At 41.1% G+C, this 22047-nt stretch overlaps 1 non-coding gene across 1 annotated transcript; it reads right to left on the bottom strand.

Moving 5' to 3' along the window:
- Positions 1-373: 373 nt before the first annotated feature.
- On the bottom strand, positions 374-476 carry LOC149828638 (small nucleolar RNA R71). The gene has a single exon (XR_016434520.1). It is a non-coding gene; the product is annotated as a small nucleolar RNA R71 (small nucleolar RNA).
- Between the last annotated feature and the right edge of the window lie 21571 nt (positions 477-22047).

The following is a 22047-nucleotide window of genomic DNA, read 5'->3' as shown; positions in this document are numbered from 1 at the left end:
CCAGTTCTTTCACGTCCTCTGCGGGAATACTTCATTCCCACAGACTATGTTCAGGCATCCTGCATTCGGAGACCCGATGTAGGAGCGCCGCATTATGAGATTAAGGCCAGCATTATTCAGATGCTTCCATCCTTTTATGGCCTTAGTCATGAGGATCCCTACCGACATTTAGATGAATTCCTCGAAATCTGTTCTACTATTAAGATACAGAATTTCGATGATGATGCTTTAAGGTTGACTGTATTCCCCTTTTCATTGAAGGACAAAGCCAAGTATTGGCTAAAGTCCTTAGATTCTGTAGAAATAGAGTCATGGGATCAATTGCAGCAGGAGTTTCTTCGGAAATATTTTCCCATTGGTCGTACGAACCAATATCGTAGAGCCATCACTAGCTTTTCAGAGCTAGATGGTGAGCGCTTTCATGAGACCTGGGAGAGAATGAAGGATCTCCTCAGGAAATGTCCCCATCATCAGGTGCCAAAATGGCAACTGGTGCAGAGCTTCTATGATGGATTGTCTGACAAGAATCGTCAGATGATCGACTCTTCATGTGGAGGGACATTCATGCTGAAGAGCGAGGACGAAGCGTGGAGGCTATTTGATACATTGGCCGAGAATTCACTCCACCACGCTTCGAGCTCTCATTCGGATAGAGCCACACCCAGCATTCAGAAGAAAGTTGGTGTTCTTGAGATTGGTCCATCTACTGCATTACAGTGCAAGGTAGACATGATTGCTCAGAAGCTGGACCAGCTTCTCTCAGGACCATCCACTACACAGCAGGTGTGTACTCTTTGTGCCAGTCCGGCACACGAGATCACTGAGTGCCCTTCGGCAGCTCAGTACCCTGAATTTGTTCAAGAACAAGTTCAGGCAGCTCAGGGTTACGTCAGACCGCCGAATAACCCATTTTCATCGACATATAATCCGGGTTGGCGTAACCATCCAAATTTTTCATGGAAAAATCCACAGTCTTCCATGCAGATGCCTATATCCTCTCAGCCAGTTCGGCAGCCATCTTTTACTCAGTCATTTCAAAGACCGAACTATTCTCAGTCTTCTTCTTCTTCGGTCACTCCCCCGATTCAGCTGGAGTCTGCCCCGCAGACATCTTTTGAGGAGAGACTTCTCCAGGCATTCCAAGAGGTGAAAACCACTAATCAGAACGCCTTCGAGAAGTGTAGCCAGATTTTGAGCTCGCATACGCAGTCCATTGCGAAGTTAGAATCGCAAATGGGACAGTTAGCTGAGGCTATTAGTAGGAGACCCGAGGGTACATTGCCGAGTCAGGCTGTCATGAACCCGAAGGGTAAGGACCAGATGACTGGAGGCCTATTTCATACCGAGACACAGCAGCAGGCTAAATCAGTTATGGCCTTGAGGAGTGGATGTGAGTATCACGTCGAGAGTAGAGAGAGGATAGAGGAGCCATAGACCATTGTTTCACCTACGACGGCTCAGCCATCATCCCCATCCCCATATTCATCTTCATCATCATCATCTTCATCCTCAGAGAAGAAGAAGGATAGGAGTGAGCCTTCTCACAAAGAGGAGGAGCCAGCAGAGTATATTCCCCCACCACTCTATCCCAAAGCATTAGAGTCTCCTTGTTATAGAGGGAAGCAAGGTGCGAAGATTCAGGACATGCTTGACATCTTCAAGCATGTGCAGATCAACCTACCTTTGCTCAATGCGATTCAGCAGGTGCCGGCATATGCCAAATTCCTGAAGGAACTATGTACGCAGAAGCGTAAATCTAGAGAGAGAGTTCCTAACAGGGTCCATTTGACCGAGCAGTTGAGTTCAGTACTTCAGCATCAGACACCACCAAAGCTCAAGGACCCTGGAGCCCCTATCATTGCGTGTACCATAGGGAATATCCGGATAGAACGCACATTGCTCGATCTTGGAGCAAGCGTGAACATTCTGCCCGGGTATTTCTTTGATTCTTTCGGGCTAGGAGAGATGAGATCGACTCCGATTACACTTCAACTGGCAGATCGTTCTGTCAAGGTACCGAGAGGTGTCTTGGAGGACGTGCTAGTTAAGGTGGATGATTTTTATTTTCCAGTCGATTTCATTATTCTCGATATGGAAGGAGTAGATAGCCAGCACCAGACTCCGATTATTTTAGGCAGACCATTCTTGGCGACTGCCAATGCATGCATCAACTGTAGGACCAGAGCCATGGATCTCTCATTCGGCAATAGGAAGGTAAAGCTGAATATCTTCAATGCCGCGATGGGACCAGCAGGAGACATGGACTGCTTTCATGTAGACATTGCACAGGAGTTAGTGGAGGAGCAGCCCGAGTTGTACATTACTAAGGATTCTTTAGATTTGTACCATATAGAGAAGAATAGCGGTGTAGATAGTGTAGATGTGTCTAGAGTGTCGTCAGAGAGACCACCTTGGGGAGCTGTCAGGGAGCCTCTTCCACCGCTTGCGGAGACCCCCGCCAAGTCTTCGATCGAGTCACCTCCGAAACTTGAGCTGAAACCCTTACCGGATTCACTCAAGTACGCATACCTCGGAGATGAGGAGACTCTGCCTGTGATCATCTCGTCTTTGCTCACTGAGGAGCAGGAACAGAGATTGCTGACTATTCTTCGAGAACACAAGGCAGCAATTGGCTGGGGAGTTGCTGATCTGAAGGGGATTGATCCTTCATTCTGCATGCATAGAATCCATTGTGATGAGGAAGGCAAGCCATTTAGGGATATGCAGAGAAGGCTAAATCCCAACATGAAGGAAGTGGTGAAGAAAGAGGTGGTGAAGTGGTTGGATGCCAGAATCATTTACCCTATTTCTGATAGCCAGTGGGTCTGTCTGATTCAGGTTGTGCCGAAGAAGTCAGGACTCACTGTGGTTGAGAACGAGAAGGGTGAGAGAATTCCAATGAGGACCACTACAGGATGGCGAGTCTGCATCGATTATAGGAAGCTGAATGTGGCAACTAGGAAAGATCATTTCCCATTGACATTCATTGATCAGATCTTAGAAAGACTCGCAGGGCAGAGCTACTACTGCTTTATAGATGGATATTCAGGATACAATCAGGTAGCTGTCCATCCTGATGACCAAGAGAAGACCACATTTACATGTCCTTATGGCACCTTCGCGTTTAGACGTATGCCTTTTGGGCTCTGTAATGCCCTGGCTACTTTTCAGAGGTGCATGTTTGCTATCTTCTCGGACATGATTGATGATGTGATGGAAGTTTTTATGGACGACTTTTCAGTGTATGGCTCTTCTTTTGAAGATTGCCTCCAAAAACTTGCTCGAGTACTGAGTAGGTGTGCGGAGACCAATCTCGTCCTGAGTTGGGAAAAGAGCCATTTTATGGTCCAGGAGGGGATTGTGCTAGGACACATTATGTTCAAGCGTGGTATTGAGGTTGACAGAGCGAAGGTGGAATCCATTTCCCGTTTGACTCCACCCACCTCTGTGAGGCAGATTCGATCATTTTTAGGGCATGCGGGATTTTACAGGCGGTTCATAAAAGATTTCAGCAAAATCTCTCGACCGCTCTGCACTTTATTGGAGAAAGACCAGCCCTTTGATTTCGGTGAGGATTGTATGAAGGCCTTTGAGATTCTCAAAGAGGCCTTGATTACTGCACCTATTTTGAGACCTCCAGATTGGACTCTCCCATTTGAGATTATGTGCGATGCATCTGATTACGCTATGGGGGCTATTTTAGGACAACGCATTGATAGGAAACCCTATGTGATCTATTATGCGAGTAGAACTCTGTCTGATGCCCAGATGAATTATACTACAACAGAGAAGGAACTACTTGCAGTAGTTTTCGCATTGGATAAATTTAGGTCCTATTTACTCGGTTCGAAGGTGGTTGTCTATTCTGACCATTCTGCATTGAAATATTTGTTGAATAAGAAAGACACCAAACCGAGATTGATTCGTTGGGTCCTACTACTACAGGAGTTTGATCTCAAGATTCGAGATAAGAAGGGAAGTGAGAATGTAGTAGCAGACCATCTTTCTAGACTGATCGTGGAGACCATGCAGGATCAGAAGCTGATCAGTGATTCTTTCCCCGACGAGCAGATCATGTCAGTCAGTACATCGCAGTTACCCTGGTTTGCAGATATTGAGAACTATCTGGTTTCGAAGCAGATACCTGAGCATTGGAACAAGAATGAGCGTGAGAGATTCCTATCTCAGGTAAGGCACTATTATTGGGATGAACCAGAGTTGTTCAAATACTATGCTGACCAGATCATTAGGAGATGTGTTACGGAGGAGGAGTACCAGTCCATTTTGAATTTTTCTTATTCATTAGCCTATGGAGGGCATTTTAGCAGTAGGAAAACGGCTGCAAAGGTTTTGCAGTCAGGATTTTATTGGCCCACACTCCACAGGGATGCTCATGAGTTCTGTAGGAGATGCCTGCGATGCCAGCAGATTGGGATCATGTCCAAGAGGGACATGATGCCCTTGCTTCCGATTTTGATAGTCGAGATTTTTGATGTTTGGGGCATTGATTTCATGGGACCATTTCCGCCCTCATTCAGAAATTTATACGTTCTGGTGGCGGTTGATTATGTGTCCAAGTGGTTCGAGGCTGTGGCAACCAAGACCAATGATCACAGAGTAGTGCTTAAGTTCATTAAGCACAACATTTTCAGTCGTTTTGGGGTGCCACGTGCGATGATTAGCGATGGTGGCAAACATTTTAAGAATGTACAGATAGCTTCCCTTCTGAGAAGATATTCTGTCAATCATAGATTCACCACTCCATATCATCCGCAAACTAGTGGACAGGTTGAAGTGTCCAATAGGGAGATTAAGCGAATTTTAGAAAAGACAGTTCGTCCGGACCGCAAGGATTGGTCCCAGCGTTTAGATGATGCACTTTGGGCATATAGAACTGCATTCAAGACTCCCATTGGCATGTCCCCGTATCGCCTTGTATTCGGGAAAGCATGACATCTTCCTGTCGAGCTAGAGCATAGAGCATATTGGGCTATCAAGAAATTAAATTTTGACCTCACCCAGGCTGGCAAAGAGAGAGCACTGCAGCTCTCAGAATTAGAGGAACTCAGGAATGATGCATATGAGAATGCCAAATTATACAAAGCTCGCACAAAAGCATTTCATGATAAGCTTATTGTCAGAAAAGTGTTTGAGTCAGATCAAAAAGTGTGGCTATACAATTCTCGTTTACATTTATTCCCAGGGAAGTTAAGATCGAGATGGACAGGTCCGTACATTGTGAAAGAAGTATTTCCCCATGGAGCAGTGACATTATTCGATCCTATGACCCAAGGTACATTCAAGGTAAATGGGCAAAGACTGAAGCCATTCATTTCAGATGCCTTGCAGGATGGTGAGTGTGAGATAGTACATCTCACGAAGGCATGAAGATTCGACCAGAGGGATGTATCATATGTACATTACTTTGTTTTTCATTTCAGTGTTTTTCTTTATTCAGCATTTCATTTCATATGTGCTAACATTTGTTTTGATGTATGCAGGATGAATCTAACACTTAGTGTATCAGTTACCAAGTGCATGGAAAAGCTTTCAAAGAATTCAAAGATCAATGAAATTCAAATTCAGAAGCTCAGAGCAAATCAGGTTGTATCTATCCTTTCTCCCATATTTTTGTTAGTGTCTTTTAGTGTGCATTTGCATTACATTTTTATTCATGTTGTATGCCACTAGGGACAGTGTCATTCAAGCATGGGGGGGTGGTCTAGATGCATGCACACAAAAATTTCAATTTTTTTTTTGTATGACTGGTAATCAAAGTAGGCATTTGAGAACAAGTTGTAGCATATATGATTGTTTTTGGCATAATCTAATAGTTTAAGAATTTTTAAGCCCCATAAAAAAATTTATTTTCTGAACTGAGACAAATAGAGTAGTTATTTATGAGATAATTCAAAGAAAAGATAGTATTTGATTGTTAGAAAATTTTGAATCACTTTAGTATAAGTATGCACAGTATGTTTTCTGAAAGAAATAAGCAATGGAAAGATGTGATTGAAAAATGAGTTTAAAAGAATAGAGCTACGTTTAGTTGTTGATGTCTTCGTGAATCCTAGTAGTGGAACTCAGACACGAGATGAAGTGTTTGAGTATCTTAACGAAAAGGATAACGAAGGAGATCATCTTCTTGGCTAAGTCGATATCTGTGGCCTTTGTAGTTCGAGTAAGTAGAATCTGAAGGGTGTTTTACACCTGGTGCCCCAAAGCCAGCTGGTTTGGGAGCCACAGGTTCGAAAGCTTGTTACATGGACTGCATAGAAAGCCTAAGAGATAGAGACATTGCACATGACGAGAGGCAGACTATACGTAAACTATTAGAATAGAAGGTCTAGTGACTCGAGCAATTAAGTCCGAGGGATACTTTGTATCTAGTGCCCTAAGGTTGGCCAGCCTGGGAGTCACTGACCCAAAGCTCGCTACACGGGTCACGAAAACTGACTATTCGAAATAGTGCCCATATGAGAAGAATGCGCAAGAGATCAAAAGTTGAAAAAAGAGTGGAAAAAAAAAAAATTGTGCTGAATGAGAAAATTTTCATTGCTTAGGCATATATGTGTATTACTGTGCAGAAAATATACAAGTGAGAATAAAGGAGTAAAACATGAGAATACTTGACTTTCGGAGAAAAATCATGAACTAGCTACAATATTAGAAAAGTAAAGGAAAATAATTTTTACTGTGGTGGCATGAGATTTTTAAACTTGTTTTGAGAATATCAATTACATGAAATATTTATTACAACTGCATTCTTAAGAGCCTAATATTTTTGAAACATCATCCTCGCATTTCATTGATGTTTGTGGGTAGCATCGCTGCAAACCCTCACGAGACCTTACTCGTACACTAGTGTAAGCTAGGGGTTTAAAGGGCTTGTTGCATATGCTAAATGCAACCGTGATTCCTACGAAAGTGAGTTAGTATTATGCATTCATGCTTAGCATTTCTTGTCTTCGTGCATATCATAATTAGGGTTTGTTAAAGGACTAACAAATATTCAAGCATGGGGGTATTTGATGATGCATGAAATGCACATCATGTAAACAAGTTTTTCATGCATTTTGTATCAAGTTTAAGGTTTTAAACCCATGTTTAGATGTGTTTTGATAGTAAGGGGCTATGGTTCGAATTTCAGAAAAATCAGAGTTAAAATGAGAGAGTTATGGCTATTTCAGTGTTTGGGCACAGATGTCGAGATAAATCGGATCCATATCCGACCCATTTAGGTTAAGTGGACCTTGGATCAACTCTTAGAAAGCCCAAAACCCAACCCACACGCCTATCCATATCCATTTCAAAAACCTTTTCTGAAAACCCCCCAGAAAGAGGCGCCTAGAAAATATATTTTTTATAACAGTGTTTTTGCAAATTCCAAAAAGTATAAATATACTTTTTAGAGAAGCCCTAGGCGTCTTTGGCTGTGTTTGGACGCCCCTTGCAGTGAATCTACTCCAGCAACTCCTTCCTCTCCATCTTCCCCACGTGTTGGCCATTGAAGACCGGTCTATGCTTGATTTTCAAGCATATTTTCGATCTTTCCTTTGTTTCTTTTCATTTCTTTATTGTTCCTTGCTGTCTTTTCACCACTTTTCTGTATTTTTGCAGGTGTAGCAGAGGTGGAGACCATTAACCTTGGGCGGGAGTGCGCAACACACCACCAAGGTGAGCCGGCCCTACCTCCATCCGGCTTTCTACACCCTCCGATCGAGAATCGGCTCACATTCCATCGTCGGTGGATCTCCAACATGTAGCAGCTGCAAAGATGTCATTTTTTGGTGAAGTACAGCATTCTCGAACTGCGTAGGACGTCCATCTCTAGCCACAGTCTGCTCTTCTTCATCCCCCTGGTCGTCGGATCTTCCAAAAGGTAGGTCTTCTTCTTCCTTCTCTTCTAGATAAAACCGAATTGGGTGTTGGTTTTCTTTTTATTTTATTTTCTATGTGTTTCTTATTTTTCTTTTTGTTTCAACCTTAGATTAGATTTCGTGCATAGGCCAGCACGTTAGATTAGGTTTATGTGTTTGTTTGATTCATTGAAATCGATATTGTTTAGATTTTTCATTCTCTTCATTAAAATCGGCTAGATCTTCATCTAGCCGATCCTTCAAATTTCTCATAGGGGTTCTTGGGTCTGTTCTACTGAAAAACCATTTAGAAAATAATTCATTTTGATTCATCTTAGTCGGTTTTTGTGTGGGTTGCATTTGATTTTGATTGAAAAGCAAAATCCAAAAATCGGCTAGACTCATTCTAGCCGATTCTTGATTTTCACAAAAAAATAAATTTTTTTGTTTTGATATTTTTGTTTTGTCCAGCATGTGTACTGTGTTGTTTTGCTGAAAATCTCATTAGAAAATTTCATTTTAGTTTATTTTATTCATGGGTTGTGCTTGTGTCTTGTGTTGATTTTATTTTTGAAAAAGAAAAAAATCGGCTAGGATTATTCTAGCCGATCTTTGTGTTTTTGTTAAATGTATGTGTTGATGTGGGTAAACGGTGTAGTTGCTGTGTGTTTTAGGTGTTAACAGCAGTATATAGTTGTGTTAGTTCATTTCATTCGTTTAGGATAGTTCTAAATAATTGTTTTTAGCATTTTGCGTTTTTGGTGTTTTGGATCTATTGAAAAACAAAAATTGCAAAAGTCGATTTTTCAATTCTTTATGTTCTTAATAAATTCCAGTATAGGGCTGTTCATGTTGGCATTTGTGCAGATAGGAGTTCTTTTCATTATATTTTAATTTAGTTTTATCAAAATATTGGTTCCTTAGTAAGTAGTTTTTTTTTAGTTTAAGTTTTTATTCTTTTTATTTTATTTTTTTTTTTGTCTTCTTCTTCCCCAAAGAGGGGCGGCAGCCATTAGAGCTCCCCTTGAGCTCTTGGTCGAATTTTTTAGCAAGTCTTAATTGTCATTAATTGAGTTAGGAAGGTGTCTAGGTTCAATGCATTAGGGTTTTCTTTCCTAGCCGTTTTTAGGGGTTAATTAAGTAGGTTTTGGGAATTAGGTTAGCATTAACTCCTAGGAAATCATTTTTTCATTTAATTCCTTTTATTCCCTATGTAGATTTAATTCTTTTAGTTTAGAAAGTAGCCCCTATTGAAGTTGGCGATTTTGGAAAAAGGAGGCCCTTCAAAAGTCCTGTGAAGCATTTAAGGAAAAATTGGAATTTTGAATGGGCATTAAAGAAGGAGTTATTCCTTAACTTTGAAAAGTGTTTTTGGAATTTGGTAATTATTACATTCATTTTCCAACCCTCTCCATTAAAATCGTTAACTTTGAATTAATTGTAGGAATTAGGAGGTTACTACTTTAGTCTAGACCTGACCTAGTCAAACCGAGCCTAGGTCGAGTCAAACCCTAGTCTACACCCCCTTTGAATCTAGTCAAAACCTAGCCTAGCCTAAGTCAAAGCCTAGACCACACCTAGGTCGAGTCTAAGACCAAAGCTCAACCTTAGTCAAGCTTAGTGGAGTCAACCCTAACCTAAGTTTAGGTCAACCTAGTCTACCTAACCTATCTAAGTCAAACCTAGTTGATTCAAACTTAGTCCAAGCCTACCTAAACCCAACCACCCCTAGTTGACTAGGTCAACCCTAAACCGAGTTCAACCTAGTCTTAATAAGCCTAAGTCCAAGACCAAGACCTAACCCGAGTCAAGTTTTAGTCTAACCCAGGGTGAGTCCAAACCGAGCCTAGGTCGAGTCAACTCTAGTCTAAGTCAAACCTAACCTAGGTTAAAATAAGTTGAGTCAACCCTAAACCGAGTTAACCCAACCCTATCCAAGTCAAACCGAATCCACCTAAGTCAACCGAACCTAGTTGACTAAGTCCACCCTAAACCGAGTCCAAGACCTAGACCTAGCCCTAGTCAAGATTAAGTCAAACCCTAGCCTAGCCTAAGTTAAAGTCAAGACAAACCCAAGGTCGATTCAACCTTAACCCAGTCAACCCAACCTTAGCTAAACCTAACGGAGTTCACCCAAACCAAAATCGAACCTACCTGTTATTGTCGCGAAATTTTCCCCCCGTCTTCCCTTCCTTGCGGAAGAGAGAGAGGGGAAACGCTTTCGCGCTTCAAACTTTGACCGAATTTTGGAAATTGTTTTGAAATACTCGCCTCTGTTTTTGAAAATTACGGGAAAATCCATGGGATGGGGCTCGACCTGTCGGTACGAGGTTCGACCGTTCCTGCCGCCTTTAACAGGGGTAATTGAACCAAGGACCAAAACTATGCTTGACTTAGCGAAATTATCAAAGTTATGTTCTATCCTAAATGCACAGAGAATTCAGGCATGTGCTATGAGATTTTGGAAAATGCCAGTTGGAAAACATGATGTATGCTTAGAAAAACATTTGGAGTTGGAAAGAATCTCTCAGGAAAAAGGTCAATTTCTCAGGAAACTCAGATAAAAAGGGTTTTGAAAACATGAGAAAGCTTATAAAGATGTGAGAAAATCAGGAATAGTTGAAAATCCTGGGAAAATGGAAGTGATTCTTGAGAAAAGATGAACCTTTTGAAAAGGGAAACACTTCTTAGGATAACTTGGACTTTGAGAGTTTTCTTTGGAAAATGATGGAAATTCATAGGAAAGCTCATTGGAGAAGGAAATTCAAAACCTGGGAAGTTGAAATCCTGGGAATTTTACCCTTTTGAAATACTTGGAAATCGATTTTGGATCTTGGAGAAAGATTGGAAAACTCTTTTGAATCTCTTAAGAAAATATCATTTTCCTGGGAAAACTGTGGAAAAACTTGTCTTTGGAAAACCGATTTTGAAAAATCCTTAGAATTTCTTGAGAAATTGATTTCTTGAGAATGAAGTTTTCTTGAGAAAATCTTGAGAAAATCAATGATTTTATGACGCAAATGACATAAGTGAATGAATGCAATTTGAAAAGATTTTCTAAGAGATTTGTTGGAAAAATATGCATTAAGTCAAGATAAATCCTTCACATATCCTGACTGTGGCCATGAATATGTTCAGAATTTAGTTGATTTGATGCACATGATTTTGAAAACTTTGGAAATATGATGTGCATTTTAAGATAGCCTAAGAGTGTAGGCTCAATGTGACTAGTAGAAAGATGATGGATCTGGGTCTCGTCCATATTCCGACTAGGGCCGTAAATATGGATCCCACCGAGTCCATCAACTGCCTAAGAGTTGGTGCACGTGCCATTCGTGAACATCCATAGTGCTTTTGAAATAAAATGCATGAATCATATAAGCAGGATATTGCATAAATTCAAACTATATGATATGCATCCTAGTCTAAGCAGGAAATTAACTCTCTTATTCCAAAATTTAAATTATTACATCACTAAATAAAAGAAATAAAAGAAATTTGCAGACTTCAGCTCCTTCTTTTGAATGTCCCTGCCAAACTTGAAATAAGGTTAGCTCAAATATGTGGGTTTTTCCAAAATTTTCCAATAATATTATGAAATTATTGGATTTAATTGGATATAAACCCTATGATCATGCTTCCTTGATGTTTTGAAATGATGTAAATGCGAGGAATTCAGTGGAAAACAGTTTGAAATTCAGAATTGGTGGTCAAAATGACCAAAATACCCCTAATTATAAAGTTATACCTTTAAAATCAGGGTTTTTTGAAGGAAAACTTGGTAAAATTGAGATTTTGAAGTTCAAATTGAATCAAATGATGATGAAATGCAGTAAGAGATATGATGACATGCTGCTAGACACATTAAGACTGTAAAATCAGAATTTGGTATTTTGCAATTTATCAAAAATAACGATTTTCGCTTGTTTTTCGCTTGGATCCGGGTCCTGCGGGACCCTGTTTTGGTATTATGGATGATCCGAACCTCAAATGGATTCTAAATTGCACCAAATTCGGTATGAAGCATTTAAACACTCTGATAAACAACCTAGAATGCTAAAACTCACGAAATGATATGATTTAAATGCTAAAATTCAAGGAAAGTCCTAAAAATGATGGATTTTACCTATGGATCCGAACCAAATGCAATGCCTAATATGATAATGCAAGATTTACACCATGGAAACTTCTTATATTTTGCAGACTGCTAAAAGACCCAAAATGGAACATTTTTGGTTTTTATAGCCTCAGGATTTGAGCCATGGTGAGTTTAATAACAGAGATTTAGTTCTGACAGAGGTAAAAATCACACTAATCTGATGAAAAATGCTAAAGAAATACAAAACGGCCATGGAAATTTATGAAATTAATCCGAGTTATGCAAGACACCTACATGAACAACTTTCATGTTTATGACTTTGGCATTTGATCAACGAAAACACAGATAAAAATATAAATATTTCTGCCTAAACTAACAGAACAGACAAATGTAGCAAAACAGGGGGCTGACAAGAAAAATCCGAAACAGGGGTCAACACTGTTCTAAAAATTACAGGCTTTCATATTCAAATAGAGGACATCTCGGACACCACTTTCACTTTTTACAGTTTTGGATTTGGAGCAACACACAAAGAGAAACCATAGCTGTAAGTCGATCCAAGATCTCAGAGGCCCAAATTAGGCTCTGACACGTGTCCCGAACTCTCGGATTTTTGTCAGACATAAAAAAAATCAGAAAAATCTGAAAAAATCATATTAAAAACTAGACATTCTCCCGAGTTCAGAACATCTTTTGGATTGAAAATAGGATCTCCCATGAGGGATATCTCGATTTTACAAGTCGGCAAAAGATTTTCAAAACGTATCCCGGGTAGCAAAACCCGACTTGCCATTTTGAATGTTTACCGCAGTAAACAAATTCAAATGGCTCCGAATTTTTGGCAAAATTTTAGGGACACCTAAGGGCGCATTTAGTAATGTTTTTGGGATTTTTAATAAAAAACAAATGCATGAAATGACGTGTGGACTGACTAACAAAAACAGAGACCTACTGAAAATAAGCAGAATTGAAATAAAGGCTAAATTAATCCTAATTAATTCATGAAATATGCTAAATGAATGAAATAAAATGCAAATTAAACCTAGCTAACTATATGAATGTTAAAAATCATCAAGGAAGCATAACAAAACATTTTTATATATGTCGTTTTATGAGAATAGCTCAATCCATCCCTCGGATGAGCTCTTTCTTCAAACGACTCCCGATTCGGATTATAGAATCACATCAAGGGGAAAAGAAGTGCACCTTGCTTCGTTACGCAGCGTAGGAGCTCTTGAAAGGGGCAGCTATCACGAGCTTCCTTCGTCCTTCGCTCCGAGCTTCGGATGGTCCACCAAAATCGAGCTCTGTTGGAATCGGATTGGCCACAACACGAGCTCTACTCCACCTTCTTTAATGCGCCAAAGGGGGCACGATTTCCACAGTTCAAAATCTGATTTTAGGAAGGCTAGGTCGGATTTTCCAAGTTCACAAGAGCTAAAAAAAAAATGATCTCCTTAGGCTGGGCGTGAACCCTTGTTTTTATAACTTTTCTGAAAAATTTTGAAATTCAAACAGGCTGGATCTGAGCCCTCCATGTGGCGCCATCTCAGGGGTTGTCATCTGAGGGGTTTGAAATTCGAATTTGTCTTTTGCAAGGAATCCTCAGGTGGTGCCACCTCAAAAGGTGTTTTGATTTTGAGAAAAATAAAAGAAAATGGAAATTTTGTGGGTGAGACACCTCAGCAGGGGGATTTGGAATTTTTTAAAAGTTTGTTTGATTCTCTCTGCAGGGAACTCCCAGAAGGCGCCACCTCAGAGGGTGCTCTCTTGGAGTTTGAATTTCAAATTCACTTTTTGTAGGGAGTCCTCAGGTGGCGCCACATCATGGTGGGCTACCTTTATTAAAAATAAAATAAAAAATAAAAAAAATGGAGCCAAGTGGAGTCCTGGAATGGTGCCACCTCAAAAGGTGTTTGACACATGTCAGAAGGACAGAGCAGTGGGCTCAGAAGGCGCCACCTCAGAGGAATTTGAATTTTGCTTTTTCTGGTGAAAGGAGATCTGGACATGTGGCAGTCCAGGACGGTTCCAAGTGTCAGCCTGCTGGAGAGGTTCTTCAGATGGCGCCACCTCAGAGGAGAATTCGAATTTCAAATGGAGGTTGGCCCTGAAGGAATGGGGGATGGACATGTGGCGCCACCTCAGGGTGGCTCCTACAATGCCATGTGGCAAGAGGGAGGAAAAGGAGGGAAAGGACATGTGGCGCCGTCTCAGGCCATCTGGAAAAATCAGAGCTCAGGATTTTCGCCACCTAGTGCTTTGTTTGAATTTTGAATGGTTTGCTTTTTCTGAAGAAAGCCAGGAGTGACATGTGTCTCCTACTTTTCTGAAAGAAGTAGGGAGAAGACATGTGTCCTCTACTTTTTCTGAAAGAAGCAGAGAATGACACGTGGCAGAGGGAAGAGAAGGTGGGCCAGGCCATGTGGCGCCATCTCAGACAACCTGGAAAAGGTAGAAGTTCAGGATTTTCGCCACCTATGAGGAGTTTTGAACTTTTGAATTCTAGTTTTTCTGAAGAAAGCAGAAAACGACACGTGGCGTCTACTTTTTCTGAGAAACTGAGAGATTGCCATGTGTCCTCTGCAGGAGACACTCCAGATGGCGCCACCTCAGAGGAGACAAGCCTACCTTTTATGTAGGAATTTAGGAGTGACACATGTCTCCTACTTTTTTGAGAAAAGTAGGGAGAGACATGTGTCAGGCTACTTTTTCTGAAGGAGGGAGAGGTTGACACGTGTCCTCTGCAGGAGACACACTTCAAGTGGCGCCACCTCAGAGGAGACAAACTCCACTTTTTCTAGACAGGACAACCTATGACACTTGGCATCTCCTGGTAGTCTTTGAAATGACACATGGCGCAGGATGGATAGGGTGACATATGACAGATAATTGGGATGACATGTGGCGGCTTCTGAAGGTAGCCCCACACTGACACGTGGCAGAAGAGGGAAGGTGACATGTGGCACCAACTCTAGGTGAACCCTATGCTGACACATGGCATGTAAATGGGAGGAGAGAGAAAGGACAAGTGGCACCAATCCAGGGGACAAGGCTCCTATATTTTTGGGTTTTTCAAAATTCAAATTTTCAAAAAAAAAGCTTGTGTGACACCACCTCAGTGCGGGTCCCACATTGCTTCTTTATTGAAATAAGGATAAAACAACAACTTCTTTTTGGAATTTTCATAAAATCTGGACTAATGGGCAAAACAGGAATTTTGGAAAGAGTTGGCTCTTGTAGGGCGATTTTGTAAAAGAAAGATATTTGAAATTGTCAAAAAGGGCAAAATCTGAGGTGAAGTGACTGAAATCCATATTAAAAACTATCTAGATCGTTTTCCTGAGAAAATATTTTGACATTCAGAGTCCTGGGGGTAAAATGGGAAGAATTGATAATTTTGAAGACCCAGGGTTTTGAAATCAATTTTGAAAAGGATTGAAATTCTAATCTGGATTGAAATTTTTGAAATCAAGAGTTCTGGACCTCGAAATGACATGCTGTGCAGTGCAGTGATTCGAAATGCTCATGCAATGATATGTAATGTCATTTCTTATGCAATAGAATCTTGAACCAAGACTTGAGGATTCCTGTCTTCTGTCAGGAGTAAGATTTTGACTATCTGAGACAAAATAGAGAAATTTTGAGAGTTGCAGATGAAAATTATACTTTTGCAAGGTCCGAGCTTAGAAAATGACCATTTTGCCCTTCGGCGATTTCAAAAAGGCTGGATGATGATGCTTGGTGAAAATGTCGGGGAGGTGAGTGAAAATTTGGGGTGTTTACAGATTCCCCTCTTTGCTACTAAGCCGGCTCGTGGCCAAGCTTAGTGGCAAAGAAAAACACACCAAATTTGGGCTATATAAAAAAAATGCCCCAGTTAGAAGGATCTGACTGGGTGTGAAGGAATTAGCCCGAGGAAGATGGTAGATATGAAGCGAAGAATGAAGAGGAAAGATTTGCTCTATGAGAGCGAAGTTCAGGTTTATACCCTTGACCTGGATGGGACAAAAATACCTCGCATGGAACGAAGCTCAGGTTTGAACCCTTGACCTGATTGGGGAATGGAATATCTCATCGAAATGAGACTCAGGTTTGTACCCTTAACCTGATTGGGCGGAAGATGAAATACCTCTTTGAATGAGGCTCAGGTTTATACCCTTATCCTGATCGAGCGGACAATGGAATACCTCTTTGATTGAGGCTCAGGTTTATACCCTTATCCTGATCAGGTGGAAAATGAAGTACCTCTTTGAATGAGGCTCAGGTTTATACCCTTATCCTGATCGGGCGGACAATGGAATACCTCTTTGAATGAGGCTCAGGTTTATACCCTTATCCTAATTGGGTGGACAATGGAATGAAATCCTCGAAGGAAGAGACCATGATGGAACCTTCGGATTTTGCACAGTAAATCTGACAGGGGTTTTGCAAAAGGAAGGAAAATGGGGTCCCTAAAGCTTGAAAAGGGATTGGTTTTGGGCGTCTCATTGCTGAGACTAAAATCAGCTTTTGAAATTGCCTTTTGCGAGAAAATGATTGGTGGTTCGACCTCGAACCGAAATGGGACTGTCTATGGTGGGACAGTGGGGACACAGGGAAGTGTGCAATCTGAGAGTTCATGCTCTCAAAGAAGGGAAAGAATCAAGTCCTTAGGAGGGATTTAAAATTGGTGTCAGGATGCATCGAAGACGGATATCGAGCTCTCACTTCACGTCACGATAGCTAAAAAATATTATCAAAATATTGAGAATTTTGTTGTTGATTCCAAGTTTTTGAAAATGTTGCACATTGTTGCAAAGATATTCCTTCTTTTCTACCTAAAGCATTACCTCCACACGAGGTTCACTTCGTAGAATCAAGACTTGAAATCCAAATTGCTTGCAATTGACCATCTTCAAGGAAGTTATCAATTTCTTTGATAGGAGCAAGAAAGAAAATTTGATATTATGAAAGCAGTTGATGAAAGAGTATTGATAATAGAATTTCACAAGATTAAAGAGGATTCTTGATAGATCTGGCAGTTTGATATCCTGAGAGCTTCTCTCATGACAGTCTTTCTGCACTCTTTTGGCTCTCTGTGAGTTTTTTGGCTATATTCTCCTTCATTTTGGAGATGCTCTTACTTTTTCTCTCTTTCTTTTTCCTCTCTTTCTCTCTTTTGGGAAAAGGGTACGTCACAAACTCCTTCAACTTGGAGATGTTTCGATCCTTCTTGGATGATGGGTTTGGAGATCTTTGGGCGATAGCTGAAATTAAATATCTTTTAGGGATTGTCGAGAGGTTCATCGCATCTGCCTTCATCTCGACAGTGCTTTGGACTTTCCCTGGAAGGACCCGTCACAAACTCCGTCATCTTGGAGATGTTTCGAATCTTCTTTGGCCCCGGGGGTCTACTCGCCTAATTCGCCTTCATCTTGACGACAAGTGAGAGATCCCTTTTGCGGATACTTAATTGCAGCTTAGGTGATTCTGAGGAAACGGGGCTTGGGTAAACGCTCTCTTTTCTAGCGCTCAGGATATTTCCACTGCCTCATTTTACAAGAATAGCCTTTAAAAATGTGCCATTGACTGCGATCACTATCAATCATCTATGGCTTTGCAAAACATTGAATTTTCTTTGTTGGCCATATCGAGGATTTATCCTTCATCCTTTTGGTTGGCCAAATAGAAAGAATTTGAAGATTGAATCTCTTTTCGCAAAAGCTTCACTCTTTTGGAAGTAATGCTGAAGGTAAACTGATTAGTGCAATAAAGATTCTGAAATCAACAAATAATTTGACAAATTGACTAAATTTTCTTGAAATCCTTGGTGAAAATGAGTATTTGAAATCCGGCTCAACACATCCGCGACGAAAATTCTCCTCTCTTTTTCCCCAAAAAGAGAGACTCAGGCTTAGCCCTTACCTGAATGGGAATTGGGAAATACTCCTCTCTTCCCTGAAGAGGAGGTGTTTGCAAAACAAACTTTCGAAGAGAAATTGAGCTTTCGTCAAAGCTCCCTAATATTAGGCTTCTCTTATGGAAATGGGGCCGATAATAGTGAGGTCTGAAAATTGGGTCATGAAAGGAACGAGTCCATCACACTCTCCCTGCAAAGAGGGTCCTTCATGACGAAAATGGCCTAGTATGAAATTGGGGGGTCACAAGAAAAGCGAGTCTCCGTCGAGCCTCTCCCTTAAAAAGGGTTTCTTGTGTGAAATTGGAAATTGTTTTGCAAACGGTTCACAAAGACGCGAGTCTCTTCAAACTCTCCCTGAAAAGGGGCTAAGTGAACGAATTGGATAGCATGCGAAAAGAACGAGCTCCCTCGAACTCTCCCTAAAAGGGTCTCTCGCAAGAGAAAATGATTGAAATTGGATATTGAGATTGATTGACCCAAAGGTCGAAATGGGAAATTGGAAAATTGGTTGTTGAGAATTGAATGACCCGAAGGTCGAAATTGGATGACCTGACGGTCGAAATTGAGAATTGATTTGACCTAAAGGTCGAAATTGTGTGACCCGAAGGTCGAATTTGAGAATTGAGTGACCTAAAGGTCGAAATTGGGAAATTGATTGACCCGAAGGTCGAAATTGGAAATTGGAATTGAGAATTGGAAATTGATTGACCCGAAGGTCGAGAATTGAAAATTGATTGACCCGAAGGTCGAAAATTTGGCAATTGATCGAAAATTGGAAATTGAAATTGAGAATTGGAAAATGGGTGACCCGAAGGTCGAAATTGGAGAATTGCTTGATTTGAAGATTTAAATTGAAATTTGGAGAGCAAAATATCAAATTTGAGCAATTGACAGACCCTGAGGATCGAAATGGCTTGAATCAATCAAAGGAGAATGGTGAGTTCGAGTCAGAGCTCGGAAAAAAAAAAAACAGAGATCATGAGTCGGAACCCGGATCAACAAAAGAAAACGAAGAGCTCGTATCTGAGCTCCAATGAATAGAGAGATCAGGAGTCGGAACCCGAATCAACAAAAGAGAATGAAGAGCTCGCATCTGAGCTCAAATAAATAAAGAGATCTCGAGTCAGAACCCGAATCAACAAAAGACAATGGAGAGCTCGCATCTGAGCTCAAAGTAAAGAGATCTCGAGTCGGAACCCAGATCAACAAAAGACAATGGAGAGCTTGAGTCTGAGCTCGAGTAAGGTAGAGAGATCACGAGTCGGAACCCGGATCAACAAAGGAAAATGAAGAGTTCGAGTCAAGGCTCGAGTAAAGTAGAGAGATCACGAGTCGAAACCCGGATCAACAAAGGAAAATGAAGAGTTCGAGTCAAGGCTCGAATAAAGTAGAGAGATCACGAGTCGGAACCCGGATCAACAAAGGAAAATGAAGAGCTTGCATCTGAGCTCGAAATGAGATCACGAGTCGGAACTCGGATCTACAGAGAAAAAAAATGAAGAGCTCAAATCAGAGCTCAAGTGAATAGAGAGATCACGAGTCGGAACCCGGATCAACAAATGAGAATGAAGATCTCGCATCTGAGCTCAAATAAATAGAGAGATCTCGAGTCGGAACCCGGATCAACAAATGAAAAATGAAGAGCTCGAGTCAGGGCTCGAGTAAGGTAATGAGATCACGAGTCGGAACCTGGATCAACAAAAGAACATGATTTGAATAAAAAACCCGAGTCGGAACTCGGTTTTCTGAAAAATGGGATTCTGAAAATGCGCCAGTTTGAGTACTGGATTTTGAAATAATACCAGTCCGAGCGCTGGGTTTTGGTTCAGTATGGATGATGACCTTTCAATTTTAAATCTTTAGGAATTGTGATGGGACTGTTTGTTGAAATCCCAATACTGACCAGGTTGCAATTGAATGCAAATAAATATGAATTGATGCATTATGAATGCACATGTGCTTGAAATGAGGAATTTGTTTATCCTGCCTGCATATAGAACAAAATTTTAAAATGCCTCAGTGTAACTGGGAAAGAAAGTTGGATCATTATTTGAAAGAAACAGGAAGGATTACAAGAGAAGGATAAATGTTTCAAGTATAAAACTTTTTCAAGTGTCGCGCATTAATAGGATCTGGTAATTCTACCCCATCGGCATTGATGAGCCAATATGAGTTGCGGGGTAATGCTTCTTTGACGACGTAGGGACCTTCCCAATTTGGCGACCATTTGCCGCCGGGACGATGCTTGAGATAGGCTGTGGATCGAAGTACTAAATCATTGACTTTGAATCTTCTTTCGATGATAGATTTCGCATATTGCCTGGCTACTCTCTGGCGATAGGATTGAGCATGCTCTGCTGCTTTTAGCCTTCTCTCGTCGAGTAAGTCTAGCTGCACTAGTCGCTGCTGCTGGTATTGATCAAGAGGTAATTGCAGAAGTGAAGCAAATTTCAAAGCGGGCTTCTGAACATGTAGCGGCAATACTACTTCTGTTCCATAGACCAGTTCTGATGGGGTAGCATTCGTTGGTGTACGAATAGTGGTACGATAGGCCCACAATGCATCGTGGATCTTATCATGCCAGTCACGGCCGGTTTCCACAGTTCGCTCCAAGATACGAATTAAAATCTTGTTGGTGGCCTCTGCCTGACCATTCCCTTGAGGATAATATGGAGCGGAAAAATGGTGATAGATCTTGAATTTTGAGCAAAATGTCTTCATCCTTTCATTCTTGAAATGACTGCCGTTGTCTGACACAATGTCATGCGGGATGCCGAAACGGCAAAGGATGTTCTTGTGAATAAAAGAGACCACGTGTCGGCCTTCTACTGTGCGAAGAGTGATGGCTTCTACCCACTTGGTGGAATATTCTGTTGCGGCAAGGAAGTATTTGTGGCCATTTGAAGCTGAAGGAGTGATGGGACCTACGACATCGAAGGCCCACATGGAGAACGGCCATGGAGACACAACAGACTGTAAATAAGTTGTCGGTGCATGGATAGAAGGTGCGTGTATCTGACATTGCACACACTTCTTCACATAATGATAACAGTCTTGTTGCATAGTCTTCCAGTAGTAACCTGCTCTTATGATTTGCTTGACAAGGGTTTGGTAGCCAACGTGACCACCACAGATGCCTTCGTGTGCTTCTCGCACGACTTCTTTGGCTTCGTCTTCATCTAAACATCTGGAATACTCGGAACTGAATCCACGACGATAGAGGACATTGGCCAAAATGAAGTATCGAGTAGACATACACTGGATTGCTCGTTGCTCTTTCTTTGAGAGTTCTGGAGGAAACTCGCCAGTTTCTATGAAAGTTTTGATGTTGTAATACCAAGGCTTCTTCTTTTGTTCAGCCTGGTTTACCTGTTCCGCTGGAATGAAGGCAGGTTGGTCAAGTCTGCCAATTTCAAAAGGGCGACAAGATTCTCCATTCTTGAATGCCATAATGGAGCCTAAACTGGCTAGGCTATCAGCCACTTGATTAAAATCTCTCTTGATATGGAAGAGCTGGAATTCTTCAAACTTGCTGATAAGAGCTGAAACAATTTCCTGATAGGGAAATAACTTCTGATCTTTGACCCGCCATTCGGCTCGAACTTGATTAACAACGAGTAATGAGTCACCGTAGGCATGTACTCTCTTGACATTGAAGTCTTGCAGAATCTTTAGACCTTGAATCAAGGCTTCATATTCAGCCATATTGTGAGTGCATTGAAAGTCTAGCTTGAGAGAAAATGGAATCATCTCCTTCTCAGGAGTGATTAATAAAATTCTGATGCCTATTCCGGCCATGTTCTTAGAACCATCGAAAAATAAATTCCAGACTGGAGATTGCTGGATATTGCAAATTTGCTCATCAGGGAAGTCATCTTCGGCTTTCACTTCTTCGGCCAGGGAAAAATCCGCCAATTGATCTGCAATTGCTTGGCCTTTGATTGATTGCTGCGAGACATATTCTAAGTCATACTGCATCAGCAAGACTTGCCATTTTGCGACTCGTCCGCTTAGGAAAGGTTGCTCTAAAATGTATTTGAGGGGATTGAGTTTAGACAGGATTTTGACTTCTGATGCTAGCAGGTAGTGTCTTAGCTTCTGACACATCCACACCAGAGCTAGGCAGGTCTTCTCTATTTGAGAGTATCTCTTTTCATAATCTATGAAAGTCTTACTCACGTAATAAA

The sequence above is a fragment of the Nuphar pumila genome, chromosome 9, assembly GCF_984573655.1.
Source record: "Nuphar pumila chromosome 9, dmNupPumi1.hap1.1, whole genome shotgun sequence".
NCBI lineage: Eukaryota > Viridiplantae > Streptophyta > Magnoliopsida > Nymphaeales > Nymphaeaceae > Nuphar > Nuphar pumila.
The sequence above is the reverse complement of the archived record's forward strand: the minus strand, read 5'-3'. Positions and strand labels throughout refer to the sequence as shown.